The sequence below is a fragment of the Camellia sinensis genome, chromosome 7 (genome assembly GCF_055761805.1).
Source record: "Camellia sinensis isolate YWXY chromosome 7, ASM5576180v1, whole genome shotgun sequence".
Classification (NCBI taxonomy): Eukaryota; Viridiplantae; Streptophyta; class Magnoliopsida; order Ericales; family Theaceae; genus Camellia; species Camellia sinensis.
Window position 1 is genome coordinate 118,992,721 of NC_138967.1, and position 16,236 is coordinate 119,008,956.

Below are 16,236 nucleotides of genomic sequence, written 5' to 3' on the forward strand. Positions count from 1 at the left end.
AATGTATTGCCTCAAAACGGGCGCTTGCTTGAAGCTGTGTGAAAAGGACTGGAAGTTTGTAACTCAAGTAATCGTCCTTGTAATGTTCATACCAAGTTGGCCGAGTATTCATGCATATCAAAGGTGCTGAGATGATGATCGGCTGATGTTTCCCAATTGGAAAGCGGAAAATTGACTGATGTCCCAGTAGGCAAATGTTTTACCAAATAATGCTGTTAGGTGAATAAAGTTGCCAAATACTGTGGCCAATGTTGCTGCATAAAGTTTGACGATGCATAAAGTTGACAAATAATGTTGCTTAGCCGAATAGAGTTGATGCACGGCCGAATAATGATCATGCATAATGTTGAATTTAATAATGGTCGAATAATCTTGCTAGGTAAAGTTGATGCACTGTCGAGTAACTAGTGTCAAAACATCGGTGTCCGTTTACACTTGGGTCAGCGATTGTGCCAATCGTTTGGTCGGCGGCGTGTTAGCATTCCTTCGGGGTTAGGTTTGCTAAGAACTTGGTCGGCAGTGGTTGCCAATTTAGTGGAGTTGAGCTTCTTGTCAACGTATATTTGCCCCACTGCTTTTGAATAAGATTTGTTATTCGGAAGGAATAAAATTGACTTGGGCCAAAATTGCCGAGTAGGCCGATAATGAATTGAAACGGATTCCGTGCCCCTGTGCGGTGCCGTGGCGATATCAGAATGAAGCCGAGACAAAGTAAGGTGCTTGGTGATATCAGAATCAAATATGCAATTTATTTGTTTATTTATTTATTTATTTAATATATATGTATATATTTATTTTGTGCTGAATTTGCAAATTCTGACTGTACGGATGGCCTCGGAATGCGTCAGATAGCTGGAAAGGACTATTGGATCGCTGTGATCAGACTCCTGATGGTGTAATTATAGCCAAAATAGATCTAACGGTTTAGATTGATTGAGACTTTTGCTCCGCAAATCTCTGGATAATTTCCCTCATGGCTTGGCAAAAATAAAAAATAAGGATAAATGGGGTCAACAAGACTTGAACCCTTGCTTTAGGAGAGAAAAAACACTGAACCACTGCACCAAGACAAAGACTTATGCTCATATTTTGCACATTATATATTTAAACTTAATTGTTTGGCTATTATGAGATGTAACTTAACTGCAATCCACCGAATAATTTGTTATGTTGGCCAACTCCAGGTTGTCTTCTCCAACAACGATAGATGATTTTCTGGGCAAACTTCTATTAGCTCTTATGGCTTCGTTTTAGCTCCGATTAAGATGCGGTTTGTTGCGTTGGACTCGTCTCAATGAGTACTTCACGCTGGTATAACCAAAATTTGATTTTGACAGCTTCATAAATTTTGGTTTTCGGCACATGTGATCCGTTTCGCAACATTCAGCGGGCTTTGGTTACTTCTGGTTCCTCGGGTTGGTGGGTTTAGACTCTTTGAGCCGATGTGAATCCTGTGGTAGGTTCAGATGTGGATTTCGGTAAGCCGAGATACTAGTTTCATGCCGAGATAGTAGTGCCAAGATTTTGGAAAACAAATTGTGCCAATTCAGGTGGCAGCCGAATGATATGCATGTGAGTATTTTCAAGAAGTGTTGCCGAATAAGAAATGTGATTTGAGCAATCCTGTCGAGTAATAAATGTTAGCCGAATAAGCAATATCGCGGTGTAGTGTTTTCGAATACTTGTCGAATAAGTTGCCGAATCCGAGATAATATGCAGAGAACTAATAGTTGATAAGATGCCGAATGATATACATATGAGTACTTTCAAAAAGTGTTGCTGAATAAGAAATGTGATTTGAGCAATCCTGCCGAGTAATAAATGTTAGCCGAATAGTAGTGCTGAGCAATTTTGTACTTCTGAGAAGTGAATCATGAGATTTTTGCTGGAGGTGAATAAATTAATAATTGTAGTTGTTCCGAGAATGTCCAACGTTGTGGAGTGGACGTATGTGTGGCTGAGTAGGATTGCCGAGAAAGGTGGAAGAGATGCCGAGTAGCTTGTATCTTTGCCGAGCAATCTTTTATGAGTTGTAATATTGTCAAAATGCACATGCATGGGCTCAATAGCCGACTGATTCTTCAGAGTAGAGAAATTGTCAAGGCTTGCGAGATAAATTGTGGCTTAGATAGGTAGGTCGGCAACTATTTTGGCTTGTCAAAACACATTGGTCAGCAACTTAGTTTGAAACACTTGGTCGGCAATTCCTTTCGGTTGTGCCAGCCGGAATACTTGGCCGGCGACTTTAGCTTGGTGCTTTGGCAGAATATCACTTCGATTGAATTGCATCACCCTCAAGATTCACATTAATTCAAATTTTGGATAGAAAATTGCATACATTCATCGGCAGTGCGTTTGCTGAGGTGTCTTTGTACAGAGACAACATTGAAACCCATTTGATTCTTCTCAAAAGCACCTACAACTGACAAATGTTTCACAATACATGTAATGTATAATATATAAATAAACTCTTAGACTGCCAATTCACAAGTTGCACTGCTACAATTGGTTAACCTTGGTTCTTTAGAGAGAGAAAGTAATTAATTACCGAGCAATATATTTGTTGAAAGGTTTCCTAGAAAGATCAACTAATAATATAATATTTCGACATGGGTGCATTCATACATATAGAAGCATAAATGAAAATAAGTTCTTTGAAAAATGATGGCTTTGTTATATATTTTGTCAACCAGTTCTATTAAGAGTCTGACATAATATTTTTTTTTATCAATTCCTAGAGAGAGAAAACTTACAATCCATAATTTTGTGACATATATATATATATATATATATTTATTTATATTTTATCTATGCTCATGCTTTTTGGGTTTGATTAAAAAACTAGTATACACACATATACGTAGACTAGAAATATACAAATAAATTCTTTCAAAGAGAAAAACAGCTTCCCTTATTCAGTGTAGGCCGACTTGCAGCCGATCATGTGGTTGGAAACTTTTCTTAGCTTCATGATGTGCCGAATCACTTGGTCGGCATCTCTTTGAATTTGGCTTTACTGAGAATGTGGTCGGCAAGACTGCATTATGCATGCAACACCTTTGATCTTTGGTTTTGCCGAGGTTTGGGTTGGCATCAATGGAAGCCATTAGAGAAAAAGTGAAACCAACTTGTGTACATGTGCATATATATGAAGAATCACCTTCAAGATATGCTTTGTGAAACAAAGAATAAATAAATAAATAGATAGACACATGTATTAATTTAGCCGAGCAGATGTGTTGACTTGCCGAAAAGATGTTCATACCAATAAAGGTGTGAAACCCATTTTTAGAGAGAGAAAAACAGCTACTAACCTCATCTTGTTTTGACAACCTTTCTAAGCAATATTAATACTCAACGATGCTTTGATCAAATCTGTGAGCATAAATAGCTACATACATAGATGTGTGTGTATATATATGTATACCTGAACTTTAGAAAAAAACATAATCAGAATGAAAGAAGCCAAAAATCCAGTTGTGGGCCGTATTACTTGGGATTGGTTTTGCTTTTGTAGAAAGTGTACTGACCTCAAAGCAACCAGTATATGTTTACTTACAGCAGTATATTTGTTGTGTTCTTCGTTGATCTCATTCAGTCGTTCCCACAGACGGCACCAATTGTGAGACCATGAAATATCCTCTCACATGGATGTTGTAGAGATCTAGCGAAAAGAAGAGCTTCACCCCTGTAGATCTGCAATGAGGAAGATAGTCGGTGCCACCCAACCAGGGTTGCCGGCCGGGAGTACTCCGATGATGAAGTTAGTCCTTGAATTAAGAAATAGTATATATGTATATTAGAAGGGGTGTGTGTGGTGGAGGGAGAACAGACATACCTTTCACTTGGGATGCCCCCCCTTTATATAGACGGGGGGTGTGATATTTATTTGGGCTGGACCTTTGTAGGCTTTGTTTGGGTTAGGCCCAATAAGCTAATCCCTATAATTTTCTGGCTCCCACAGTAGCTATTTCTAGGTCATCTTCAACTCAGATGTGTTTGTTGATCCTTTACATTAACATTTCTATTGCTCTGGGTTGATTCATTGTGAGCGAGTACCTCAACCTATGTTCGACTGGAAGACCACACTTATACTGAGTAGGGGTGCAACTCGGGCGGGTTCGGTCGGGTTGGGGGTCTGCCCAAGCCCGACCCGAATTGTATTTGGCACTGCCCAAGCCCGCCCAAGCCCGACCATGAACCCGAACATTGTTGCCCAAGCCCGGCCCAAGCTTTGTATTTTGAACTCGGGTTGCCCGAATTGCCCGAATTGCCCGAATTTCCCGAGTTCAGAAACCTGTAGGTAGATCTAAGGGTAGACATAAAAGATGGTAATCTAATGGTAGAAAACTAACCAAAAAAAAATAAAAAATAAAAATTAAGACTAACTCTTTTACTTAATAGAAGACTAACCAAAAAAAAAAAATAAAAATAAAAATTAAGACTAACTCTTTTACTTAATTTATATATATTACATAATTTATTAAATTATATATATATTATATATTATATATTATATAATTTATATAATATATTAAATTGAATTCGGGTTCGGGTTGCTCGGGTTGGCCATTGGTTCTGCCCAAGCCCGGCCCGAATTGTAATTCGGGCATCAAAAATCTGCCCAAGCCCGTCCAGATTACAAGATATAGTTGCCCAAGCCCTAAAAAAACTCGGGCTGGGCTCGGGTTGCTCGGGTTGAGCCCGTCCGAGTTGCACCCCTAATACTGAGCGATTGCCAAGTTTGTGGGACAATCAAAGATCTCATTGTAGGTTTCCCAGTATTTGGCATTGTATGCCTTCAATGAATTGCCCGGTTTCATTTTCATGCCCAAAAGATGATCGACTTCTTTTGGCATCTAGGTGTTCATTTTGAATCTAGTGACGAATGCCTCGACTAACTGTTGCAATCTCTCGACGTTCTCCGCTGATAACTTCTTGAACCATTTTAGGTCCAGTTTACCCAAACTTGACAGAAAAATAAGGCACATCAGGGTATCATTCCATCTATGCCCAACCATGACTTATCGATAATGGCTAACGTGTATCATCAATTTTTTTTGTCATAGAGCGTGAATTTTGACTGGTGAAAGTTGGCGGGGAGTGGCATGTTCTCTATCTCAAGGAAAAAAATGGTAGAGCTCAGCCTCGCCAAATCCGTATCTATTGGCACATGTGCCACCAGGAGTGGCGGTAGCGGTATTACGACCTCTCACTTGCTTAACCTCTTGGAGCCAACCATTGTAACACCGGCACCTCTGAACCTCCCGCCGACGTACTCACTCCTCTAAGACATCTCTCAGATTTTCTGGTTGAGCGAAATATGAATATCTCGATGACATCGATGGACGCAAAGGATGGTAATTGTTGTCCCGAGTGCGAGACATTTTTGCTAGTACAACGGAGTCATCGGCTCTGAAACTCCTCAAGATGGAAAGTAAAGGAGTTGGTTGTTTACTTTGACTACCAGAATGATGGGACTGGGCGCGCTTACTGTGGTTTCTTGCTCTAGCGATGCCCTTTTCCTTCAGCTGGCACTTCATGGCTTCCATCTCCACCGCTATCTTGTAGATAATGGCGTCTTGGTCTTTAGCTTGCTTTCCAAATGCTGAGTGTGAGACCCACGTCTTTGTCGGCGCCCTTCAGGGCTCTGCGAATGCCCTGAACTCCTTACGCGTTTATCTCGTGCATCTCCGTGTAACCCTCGTGTGGAGGTCTCCAGTCCAACCATGGTCTGAACGACGGGCAAGTTGTCGCATCTCCGAACAGACTCTAGCATAATGCCATCGACAGCGGATAGCGGAATGTCGTTGTTGTTCACCATGGAAAGTGATCAGAAAAGTTTAGAGGGTAATGTTTTGTCTGTTGAATTTCCCATAGACAATGCCAATTGTACGGAGGAGAAATATTCATCACCTTCCGTAAGCCTTGCTACCAAGCTCGTTTTGCTCTGAATGAACTCTGACTCACTGCGAACAGAATAAAGGTGAGCTACCCGGCGGGTGGTTTGCTGAAAAACCCTTCCGACGGTCAAGTTAGTTTCCTTGAGGAAGAAAAAGGAATGGAGGGAGAGAGAGAGAGAGAAAGAGAGAGACAAAGGGGAGAATGTGGCTAAAGTTTGCTTACCCTTCTCAGAGTTTGGTCACACCCTTTATCTAGGTTGGCCTTTTGATCCAAGATTGGGAGCGCACTACTTCTATTGTCCTTTGCTGGACGCATGGCTGTACTGCCCTTTTCTTTCCTTCCACATGTACGCGTCAATACTGCCAAACAGTATTGGCCAAACCGCCAAATGTTATTGACGTGTACTCAGAGCGGATTCCTCTCTTTATGCCATTGGACCACGTGGAGCACCCCAACCGAGTAATCACTTGGGTCATCCTCAAAGTGCTAGCTCAGGACAACCTTCTTCCAAGCTGGGCTGGTAGATTTCCCGGCTAGCTTCGAGGCTCAGTCAATCCCACGAGGGCATTCTGTTCTTAGATCGGTCGACCCCTTTCATGACCTTACAGTTATTAGCTCGTCTCTAGACCGCGGCCCATCCTCAGTCAACTTGGTCCTCACTTGCGCCCCAAACCTCTCGCCTAGCTTGGCCCTCTGTAAGATGCAGGTCTTGCTCTTCGGTCCGTACCCACAGTCCAAGCCTGGCCTAACTCAGCACAACAATGAGGCCTGTGGTTTTGCTCGGCTCAACACTATGGCTTGCGTTGGTTTAACTCGACCCATTTGTTCGGCAAAAACTCCCCTTTCAGTATTTACCATGAGTTTTTTTAATTGTATGGGAAAATACAAATATTTTTGTTTGTGTAAACACCTATGCACCCACTTAGAAGAATTGTTTAATCTTTTCAAACTGGTATAAAGATTTTTGAACTTTTTTTTGTTGGTACATGCCAAGAACATTTTAAAACTCTTTAGTTCATTGACTTTTTATCAAAAAGATAATATTCCAAACATGGCATGAGTTACATAATTTTTATTTTATTTTATTTTTAATTGCTATTAATGTTTGTCCTAAGTATTATATTACAAATAGATGTATAATGATTCAATTAGTAAAATTACAACAAATGAATTTTTTTAAATAAATAAAAAAAAAATTATACTTTCGGTTAAGCGTAATTACATTATCAACAAAATACGTAATTATAATTCATTATATCGCTATTTGTCAAATGATATAATAAACTTATCTTTTTTTGTCTTTCTTCCTCTCGCCCACTCATCTTCTATCTCTCTTTATTTTTAAGGTGATGTGGCAAAAAAATTGAAATGAAATATTTAAATTTTTATATTTATTTCAATAAGTACATTAGAAAATATATTCTCATATTAGTAAAATTTAGTTTGTCAAATGATAGATAAATTTAAGTTGACTGTAAAATGTAAGGGCATTTTTAAATTTTTTTAAATTTAATTTTATTTTTAAGTCATATTAAATTTATATTAATCAACACAAATTGAAGAGTCACTTAACCAATTTGTTTATGTAACTATTTCTTAAATTGGTAAACACACATCACTAGTAATTTTTTTCCATAATAAAATGTACACATTTATGCTTATTTAATAGCTTTGAAAAAATAGATTAAATGTAATATTTTTTTTATAGTGTTGTAAATATGGCCGTAACTTCACTTTAATATAGACAACTGTAGATGCTTTTATAATAACAGAATTAAACAAAAATCAATTCAAAAAAAATTAAACAGATATTTGTTTATGTAAATATTTTTTGAATTGATATTTTTAAACTAAATCAATTGCAAATAAAAATATTAAAGAAAAAATTATTAGGTGATTTTGAAGTAATGCTCTACACCAATTGTCAATTAACACATATTATGATGTTTCAAAATATTAAAAGTAAAAAATAAAAAAGAATAGTGATATACAAATATAAAATCAATATAAAAAAAATATTAATAATGATTTGGTTGAATTTTGATCTATGACTTTATAATAAAGAGTCCATTGACATATTTTTTTTATTACACAAATGACACTATCACATCATTTTAGGGTAAAATTTTTCATACAAATTCTAGTGAAATAATATTTTTCAAGAAAAAAAAAAAATTGGTTTACCATCCTTCTTACAATGCATATCTTTAGCTCCATCTGCTGAATTCTGTAGACACCCCATTTTTGACCGTCCTCGAGACTTGGTTGTGTTTGTAGGTACACCCAACAACTAGTTCGATTGTTTGCTGAGTACTTGACTGTCGCGGCGAAACGTCACCGGTTCGAGCTTCCCGGACCCTGTATCCTTTCTGCCCTTTTTTTGAACCTTGACTAGGTCCTTTCAAAGTGACCTTCTCGGTGCACTGTCGGCCATGGCATGGCACTACCAGCCATTTCCTTGTGCCTGCCGGCCACTGATGAAGCCCTGCTGGCCATCAGTGAGCCACTGCCGGCCATTACTGATGGCCGGTACCCCCCCTGTCTTAGCTGGTTTTCCTCCAGATCTTTTGAGCCAGCTGGTTTTTGGTTTTCTGCCCTCCATGAAGCTCTTAAAAAGCTTCTTGAAGAAGCTTATTCTTGCTCTCTTCTATATAAGCAAGAGGGCTCCCTCTATATCAGGGGTTCAACCATTTTGAAGAAAAAAAATCTCTCATTCTCTCTATATTGTTTGTATTTTGTGCTTAGAAATTGGATTTCCTTGCACTTTTACACTACAACACATAGAGATACACCACCACCATTGGACTAAGCTTCTTAGGAGGGATTCTTGAGCTCTGAAAACTGGTTTCCACCCCCTGAAGTTGCTGGTTTCGAAGAGGGTCTTCAAGGGTGAGTATTTTTCCCATTTTTGCACCTTCTTGTACCTCACTTTAGCCCTCCTCGCATGTTGATTTGGGCTTTTCTTATAACTAAAAAAAAGTCTTGTATTTAAGTGCTTTTGAAGTTTGCTTAAGGTCATTTTGTTGTTAGGGGTGTGTAGCCCCCTTGCATGCTTTGTTTGGCTTTGCTTTAAGCTATTCCTTGAGGCCTCCGAGCTAGCCTTGGTTTGGCCTTCTTACCACTGAAATCTAGTGGATTTTCAGTGGTAAAGGTGTGGTTCTGAGGTCCTTAATTAGAGGGGGTGGCCCCCTCTCTTTTGATTCCTCTTTGCTTGTATTTTTGGCCTTCCAAAGGACCATCCCTCCATGCATTTTTGAGGCTTGGTTCAGGCCTATTTTTGTGACTTTTAGGACTGCCTTGGCCATGTCCATGGCTGGTTTGGTCATATTTTGCATGCATCTTGTATGTGTTGAGTAACTCCATTCATAGCTTATCAAAGTAGCATGTGTGCTTAGCTTGTATTGAGTCCATTTCAGTGGGTTTTTGGTGATGTTTTACCATGCCATGAATCTGTTTTGGGTTGATTTTGTCACTCCATGCTTGCATGATGTACTTGAAATGTAAATTCCCTAAACTAGCTTCATATGCTCCATGCTTTGCCATGTCATGTTAGCTTGTTTGATTTACATTTCAGCATGTATTTGGTCATCATTTGGCATGTCATGAACCTATCCATAGTTGGTTTGATCATCCTTTGCATGCTCCATATAGGTGTAGAACAAATCTTGTTTACTAGCCCTTTGTGCATGGTGTTTTGACTCATCATCCTAGCATATTTTGGCTTCACTCTAACATGATTTTATGCTTATTTTGGGCTGCCATGGCCATATCACTCGTGCTTTGTATAGCTATAGTGTAAATGCTTAGGCTAGTCTTGGGTTTTGAGGCCCCTACCATGCCATACATGTGATGTTTTCATGCTTTGCCCTCATTCCATATGCTATTTTAGTCCATGAAATGTTGTCATACACTTGCATTTGACATGCCTTGAATGCTTTATAGAGCTTGTGCTTTATGCCTCAAGAATGAGCTTTTGTGCATGCCATTAAGCCTAAGCCTTTGGCTCATCATTTCAGTACATTTTGGGTCTTATTATACCATGATGTAACTCTGTTTTATGTCGCCCAAGCCATGCCATGTTTGGTTTCAATAGGTGTAGTGCATTGCCTCTTTAAAGCCTTGCATGCTCCATGTTTTTTTTTGGCTTTGTGTTCTAGCCTATGTTGGCTAGCTTTGAGCTTAGTTTTGGTCTTGTTTGGACCTGCCCTAGGACTGTTTTAGGTCCCCTTGGGGTTTGCCTTGTATGGCCTTGGCTTAAGTCCCCTTGCTTACTTTGAGCTTTGAGCATCATAACATGCTATGCTTGCATTGTTGATTTGATTTGGCATCACTTTACATGAAATTTCAGAGCTTACCTCATTACCATATACCCATGTTTGTTGCTCCTTAAGTGTGCTTAAGAGTTGTCCTCTTTGTGCCTTAATACTTAAGCCACTTGACATACATGTTTGCCTTGCCATTTCATGCTTTTCATGCCATCAATTCATCACTTTTGGCCACTAATTTGGGCTTAGTTGAGAGCTGCCCACATTAGTTTAAGCCTATCCCTTTGCATGTTGTCGCATGCCTGTCTTGCATATTGTTGTATGTTTGCTCCATCTTTGCATGTTGTCGCATGCTAGCCTCATTACATGTTGTTGCATGTTCATGTTGCATTTTGTCATGTTGTCCAAGGTTGTTACCGCACATCATGCATATGTGCTTGTTGCATGTCATTAGCCTTGTCAGGTTGTTCATATTGTATGTTTGCCATGCTTACATGTTGCATTGTTTGGATTAAGTGTTAATCCGAGCACGAGGAACGAGGGGCGTTTCATACTCTGAGTGATGAAACGTGTCTCAATTCTTGGTCGCCAAAGCTCTTGATAATTCATGATAGAGTTCTAGGCTTTACTTGCTTTATTTGTGCATTCATTTTCATATTGATTTGCACAAGTTGGATCTTTGGCCATCATGCATCGGGATGCGTGATTGATGATCGTGGATCTGACTAGGCCTCTCCCTTGATGTTTTAAGGTGATTTGGGGTGGCATAGCGCGTATACACCCTTGGGAGACCCTCCATTTTCTCTATTTTGTGCTTTGTTGCAGCTTGGTGTCACAGCACACCAGTGGCCGGCAGTGCACCACTGATGGCCGGCATACTTTCATCCTTGGCCGACAGTGCCCTGTTGTTGGCCGGCAGTGCTCCTTTCATGGCTGGCAGGCCAATGGTGAACTCTCCAACAGTGTTTTGGTAAGTTTCAACAACAAACACTGGAAGACACCCTGCAAACAGAGCCTCTAAAGAGCAACCGGAAGGCGTTTCGAGGCGAGGAACCGAAGCGAGCATGCATACCCTCCTCTTCTTCAAACAGAGCTGGAGCAATTCTCTTTTACTGCTTACTAGTTAGTTAGCATTTGTTATTTGTAATAATTAATTTGTTAATTAATTAAGTTGTGTAATAATTAGTTGTAACTAGTTATTCATAGGGTTTTGTAATAATTAATTAGCTCGTGAGTTTGTTAATTAGGCGACTTGTATTATTTATTCGGACCCTCCGAGCGAGGGCACAGTTGTAATAAGTGTGCGTGAGTATGTGAATGTCTTCCAACCCCACGTCTTTCTCCCTTTTACTTACCTACTTTTGATGGTTAGTTTAGGGCATGTTTCAATTAGCATATTTATGCTTCACACATTTGCATTCATTCATTTGTATTGCATGCACCAGGCTCGGCGCATCATACTAACTGCATTGTATTTCAATTTCAAGTTGAATACGTGTTAGTTGTAGCATCTCATATGCCATCTTAAAAAAGCCGAACCTATTGTAGTTGCATTCCTGCATGTGTTGCATTAGCCATCTTAACATGAACTAGGATCACGCATGTGATTACTAACTAGTTTCTGTTTTGGCTCGGAGTACTCGGTAAGTGTTTATGCTTTAGCATCCTTGCATGTGTGTGAGTGACTGCCATGATAGAATGCTTACCATGAGGCTAACTGCTTATGTGATATACATGCCTGAATGCCTGTGGGTGAAGGTTGTATTATCTGAGTTGGAATAATGCATTGACTGTGAGTTTTAAGCCCACTTGAGAGTGGCAAATCATCTTTATTTTTCTAAGCCCACCGAGGGTGGCAAATCCACGTCTTAGCCTACTTAAGAGTAGCACCATCAAACCATTTTCAAATAAACAAACATGAGATGTTTTGTTCTAATTCAGGCGATCCAGTCTATACTTGTATGCTGTGCGCATCACATAGTAAATCTAGGCTAATAACCGGAATAAGAACGCATAATGTTTTCAAAACTCGATATCATGGTTAGTAGAGGCTGATCTTTGATCGGGCGAGCGGGGGTGCTCACGAAGTGACCTTCCCTAATCATACCCAAGTTTTCGAGCCGAGGCAACTTTGGTGATGACGAATGCGTGGCCTTAGGCACGAGTCAAGGTTTCCTAAATTCCCCAAAAATAAAATATTTAGGTAGCGACTCTGTATCTGGCAAAGTAGTCCATGTTTGGCACTTCTTTCTAAAAATCAGTTTTTCAAAACGATTTGCCGGATTTGGACTCTTTGATGATTCATCGGTCTTGCATTGCACTCTGCGAGATTAGATACAGGACCGTGACATCGAGTCCTGAACTGTAGTGAGCCCAAATGAATAAAACGGGATTTCCCTCCCGGGACGTTCGGGGACGTCTACAAATTCACATGTCAAAAAGGGCTTAGGCAGAGTTATCCATTATCACCATTCTTGTTCAACATGGTTGTTGAAGGATTGAAGTTGTTGATTAGAAGGGCAATGAAGTTGGGACATATAAAAGGTGCATGTGTAGGGCCTAATGAGTTGAAGTTCTCTCATTCGCAATTTGCAGATGATACTATTATTTTTTGTGAGGCTGGCAAGGTGGAATTAGTGAATGTCAAGAGAATTTTACGATGTTTTAAGGTAATGTTTGGTTTAAAAATCAACTTCCCTAAGAGTGTGGTGTGTGGGGTTGGAGTGAGTGATGAGGTAATCAGTGATTTTGCCTCAATTCTTAATTGTCATAGCCAGAAACTCCCCATTAATTATTTGGGCATACCTCTTGGAGCAAATCCAAAAAGGAAGAGTACTTGGCAACCATTGATTGAGAAAATAAAGAAGAAATTGGTTTCATGGAAAAGGAAAATGCTCTCCTTTGGTGGTAGATTAACACTAAATAAGTCAGATGTTTCTAGTTTAGCATCATATTTTTTATCAATTTTTAAACTGCCTATGGGTCTTGCTAAGCAAATTGACAAGCTTTAGGCAGCATTTTTGTGGGATGATACTGAAACCAAGAAGAAAGTTCACATGGTAAATTGAAAGGAGACATCAGCAAACAAAGAACAAAGGGGTTTGGGGGTTAGAAACCTGAGAGAAGTCAATAATTGTCTTTTACTCAAATGGTGGTGGTGGTTTGGGAAATAAGATAGCGCTCTTGGGAAACAAATTGTGTGTTGTAAATATGGTATGGTTGGGGGTAGTTGGGTTCCAAATATTCCAAATCATGTTTCAATGTCTAGAATTTGGTATGATGTTTTTCAACTTGCTGCACACAAACCTGCTCTGGTTGAGTTTTACTTATCAAATCTTAAATTAGTAATAGGAAATGGGAGAAGAATTCAGTTTTGGGATTATATCTATGTTTGAAGGTGGAGTTCCCTAGATTATATAGCTTATTAGAGGAGAAAAAAAGTATTGTAACGCCCCCAAAAATATAACCATAAGTTCAACCAAAAAATATATAAATAACTGCATGAATCAGAGTGTAATGTTCTTTCCTTTCATAATATTAATAGTACAAAAGAGTTTAACATAAATAAATGCTCTATAGACTTACACCTTTCCAAGTCTTGGCTTGGTTACAATAAAAAAGAGACTAGCTCATACAACTAAAGCCCTCGGATGTAAAAGAATAAAACAAGAAAAAGAAGTTCTTGCTCTCAAAAGTTCCTCCAAGCTATGGCCTTGACGGAGGTATATCACCAACACCTGAAAATGTTTTTCCCAAATAGGGTGAGCCACAGCCCATTAGGAATCATCTAACACTATATATGAGGTTTAGTAAAGATATAAGTGCAATATGCATAAACATTGCCTGCGAGAAAACATTTACATTTTCATAAGAATCATAATGTACCAGATTCAACCTTAATCCATGTCCTTTCAATTCATTTCAAGTTCATTTATTTTTCTTAACTGATGAGTCAATCCATTATCTTTCAACAATCCAACTGATACTACAACTCAATGGTTTTCTAATCATACAATTAATACATAAACACTTCAATCTGCCATTTTACGGATATTTCATTCGCGGGATCGGCACTCATGTATAATTTCGGGACTTTCACCCAGGACACTCCGGCCAACTTAATTTCAATGGAATTCATCCCCTTTCTCCTCCCAAACAATGGAGTACATCTCCTTTCTCCTCCCAAACAGTCATACATATACAATGTATTTAAACACATAATCATACATGAAGTACATCCCCTTTCTCTTCCCAAACAATCATACATATACAATGTATTTAAAACATGATCATATTCAATGACAACCAATAATAGATTAGTTTTAATTCACCTAATCCTCATTCAATTTTTACAACAATCATAGCCATCCTCTACCGATAGCCCAATACAGTTATTTCTAAACAGATATTTGATCTCATGACAGATAGTTTATTCAAATTTTTCCCAAGGTATGGGATAATAATCATCCAATTTCGCATTTTCAATGTCAATTTCAATTATTTGTACAAAATAACAATTTGATCCAATTAGGGAAAATTTTTTCCATTTTTCCAAACATCAACCCAAGTTTCAAAATTAACAATTTTGACACAATATAATTTCATTTTCAAACCCCATGCCTATTTATTTCACATTCACCAAAAACCCCTCTTTCCATTTCACACCCATACCCTAGGTTTGTTCTAATTAACCCCAAATCTCACCATTGTTACACAATGACAAATAACTAAGCAAAAAGTCATATGGAAGTATAGAAAATCCTTACCTCAAGAAGAGAAGACGAGCCAAGCAAGGGTGGCACTCCAAAGATGCTCAAACCCAACTTTGTTTGGATCGAAACGAAGATCTAGAGACGCTCTACCATTTTCTCAAAGGTACTAGGATAGAGAATCTAAAGGATCTAGATCAAAATGTAGAGAGAGAGAGAGAGAGAGAGAGAGAGAGAGAGAGAGAGAGAGAGAGAAAGAGTGTTTTAGAGAAAGCGTGTGAAGATCTAGGTTTTTGAAAAGTTTTAGTGAGAGAGAAGAATGAAAAAGTGATATAGAATGTCATTTTCGTGATCTGATATACGCACAGTCCACTCGAGTGGAGGAGTTGACGCTCGAGCGTCAGACACAATAAGTTGTTCCACTCGAGCGCAGAATACACACATCGAGTAGTTTTGCAAACAACAAACCAACACTCGAGCGCAAAAAAGACAGCTCGAGCGCCCATCCGCTTGAGCGTAGGAAACGCCGGGAGTTTACAAATCCCGCTTGAGCGCAAGAATGGTTGCTCGAGCGGAGGAGAAAAAACCGAGAAGCCCGCTCAAGCGCAAAAATACCCGCTTGAGTAGAGGAGCCAAAATCTGGGCAACAAAGGTTTGAAAAAACAAGCAACCAACCTGTTCCACACACACAACTACAACCCGACAACCAAAATAGAGGGAAGACAAGGGAAATAAGATGTGGATAACCATCCAAAACCATACAAACCCGAGTCCGGAACACCACTAGTGACGGGTCAAAACCGAAATCTCTATAACCTTCCCCCCTTAAGGAATTTCATCCCCGAAATTTCAAATTAAGTTCAAAATCATTATTAAACCATTCACAGCAACATTATTCCAACAAGTTCAATACCATGATCCACTCTCTGGTCATCCATTCTCATTAACTCGGTACACGAGTCCCGTATTGAAAGTGTAACTCACAATTTTTCAAAACATTTACAATGTTTAAATCAAGATCTATGTTTTCAAAATTTACACAACATGCATGATGCTTCCAAAAGTGATACAACACGTCATATTTCATATTCTCAAAACATATGCAATGCTTCTATTGAATCCATGTTTCCGAAACACCCCACAACATATACAATGGTCTCGTGTTTTAAAAGATATACAATGCTTTTACATTTCATTAGCATAATCAAAATGTCAATACACATTCAAGCATCAACAAATAAGTTCGGATATTTCTCTCAGACTTCCAATTTACGCTTCCAAGTCGCTTCCTTGACCCCGTGATGTTTCCACAATACCTTTACCAAGGGAATTGTCTTACCTCGCAAGACTTGGTCTCG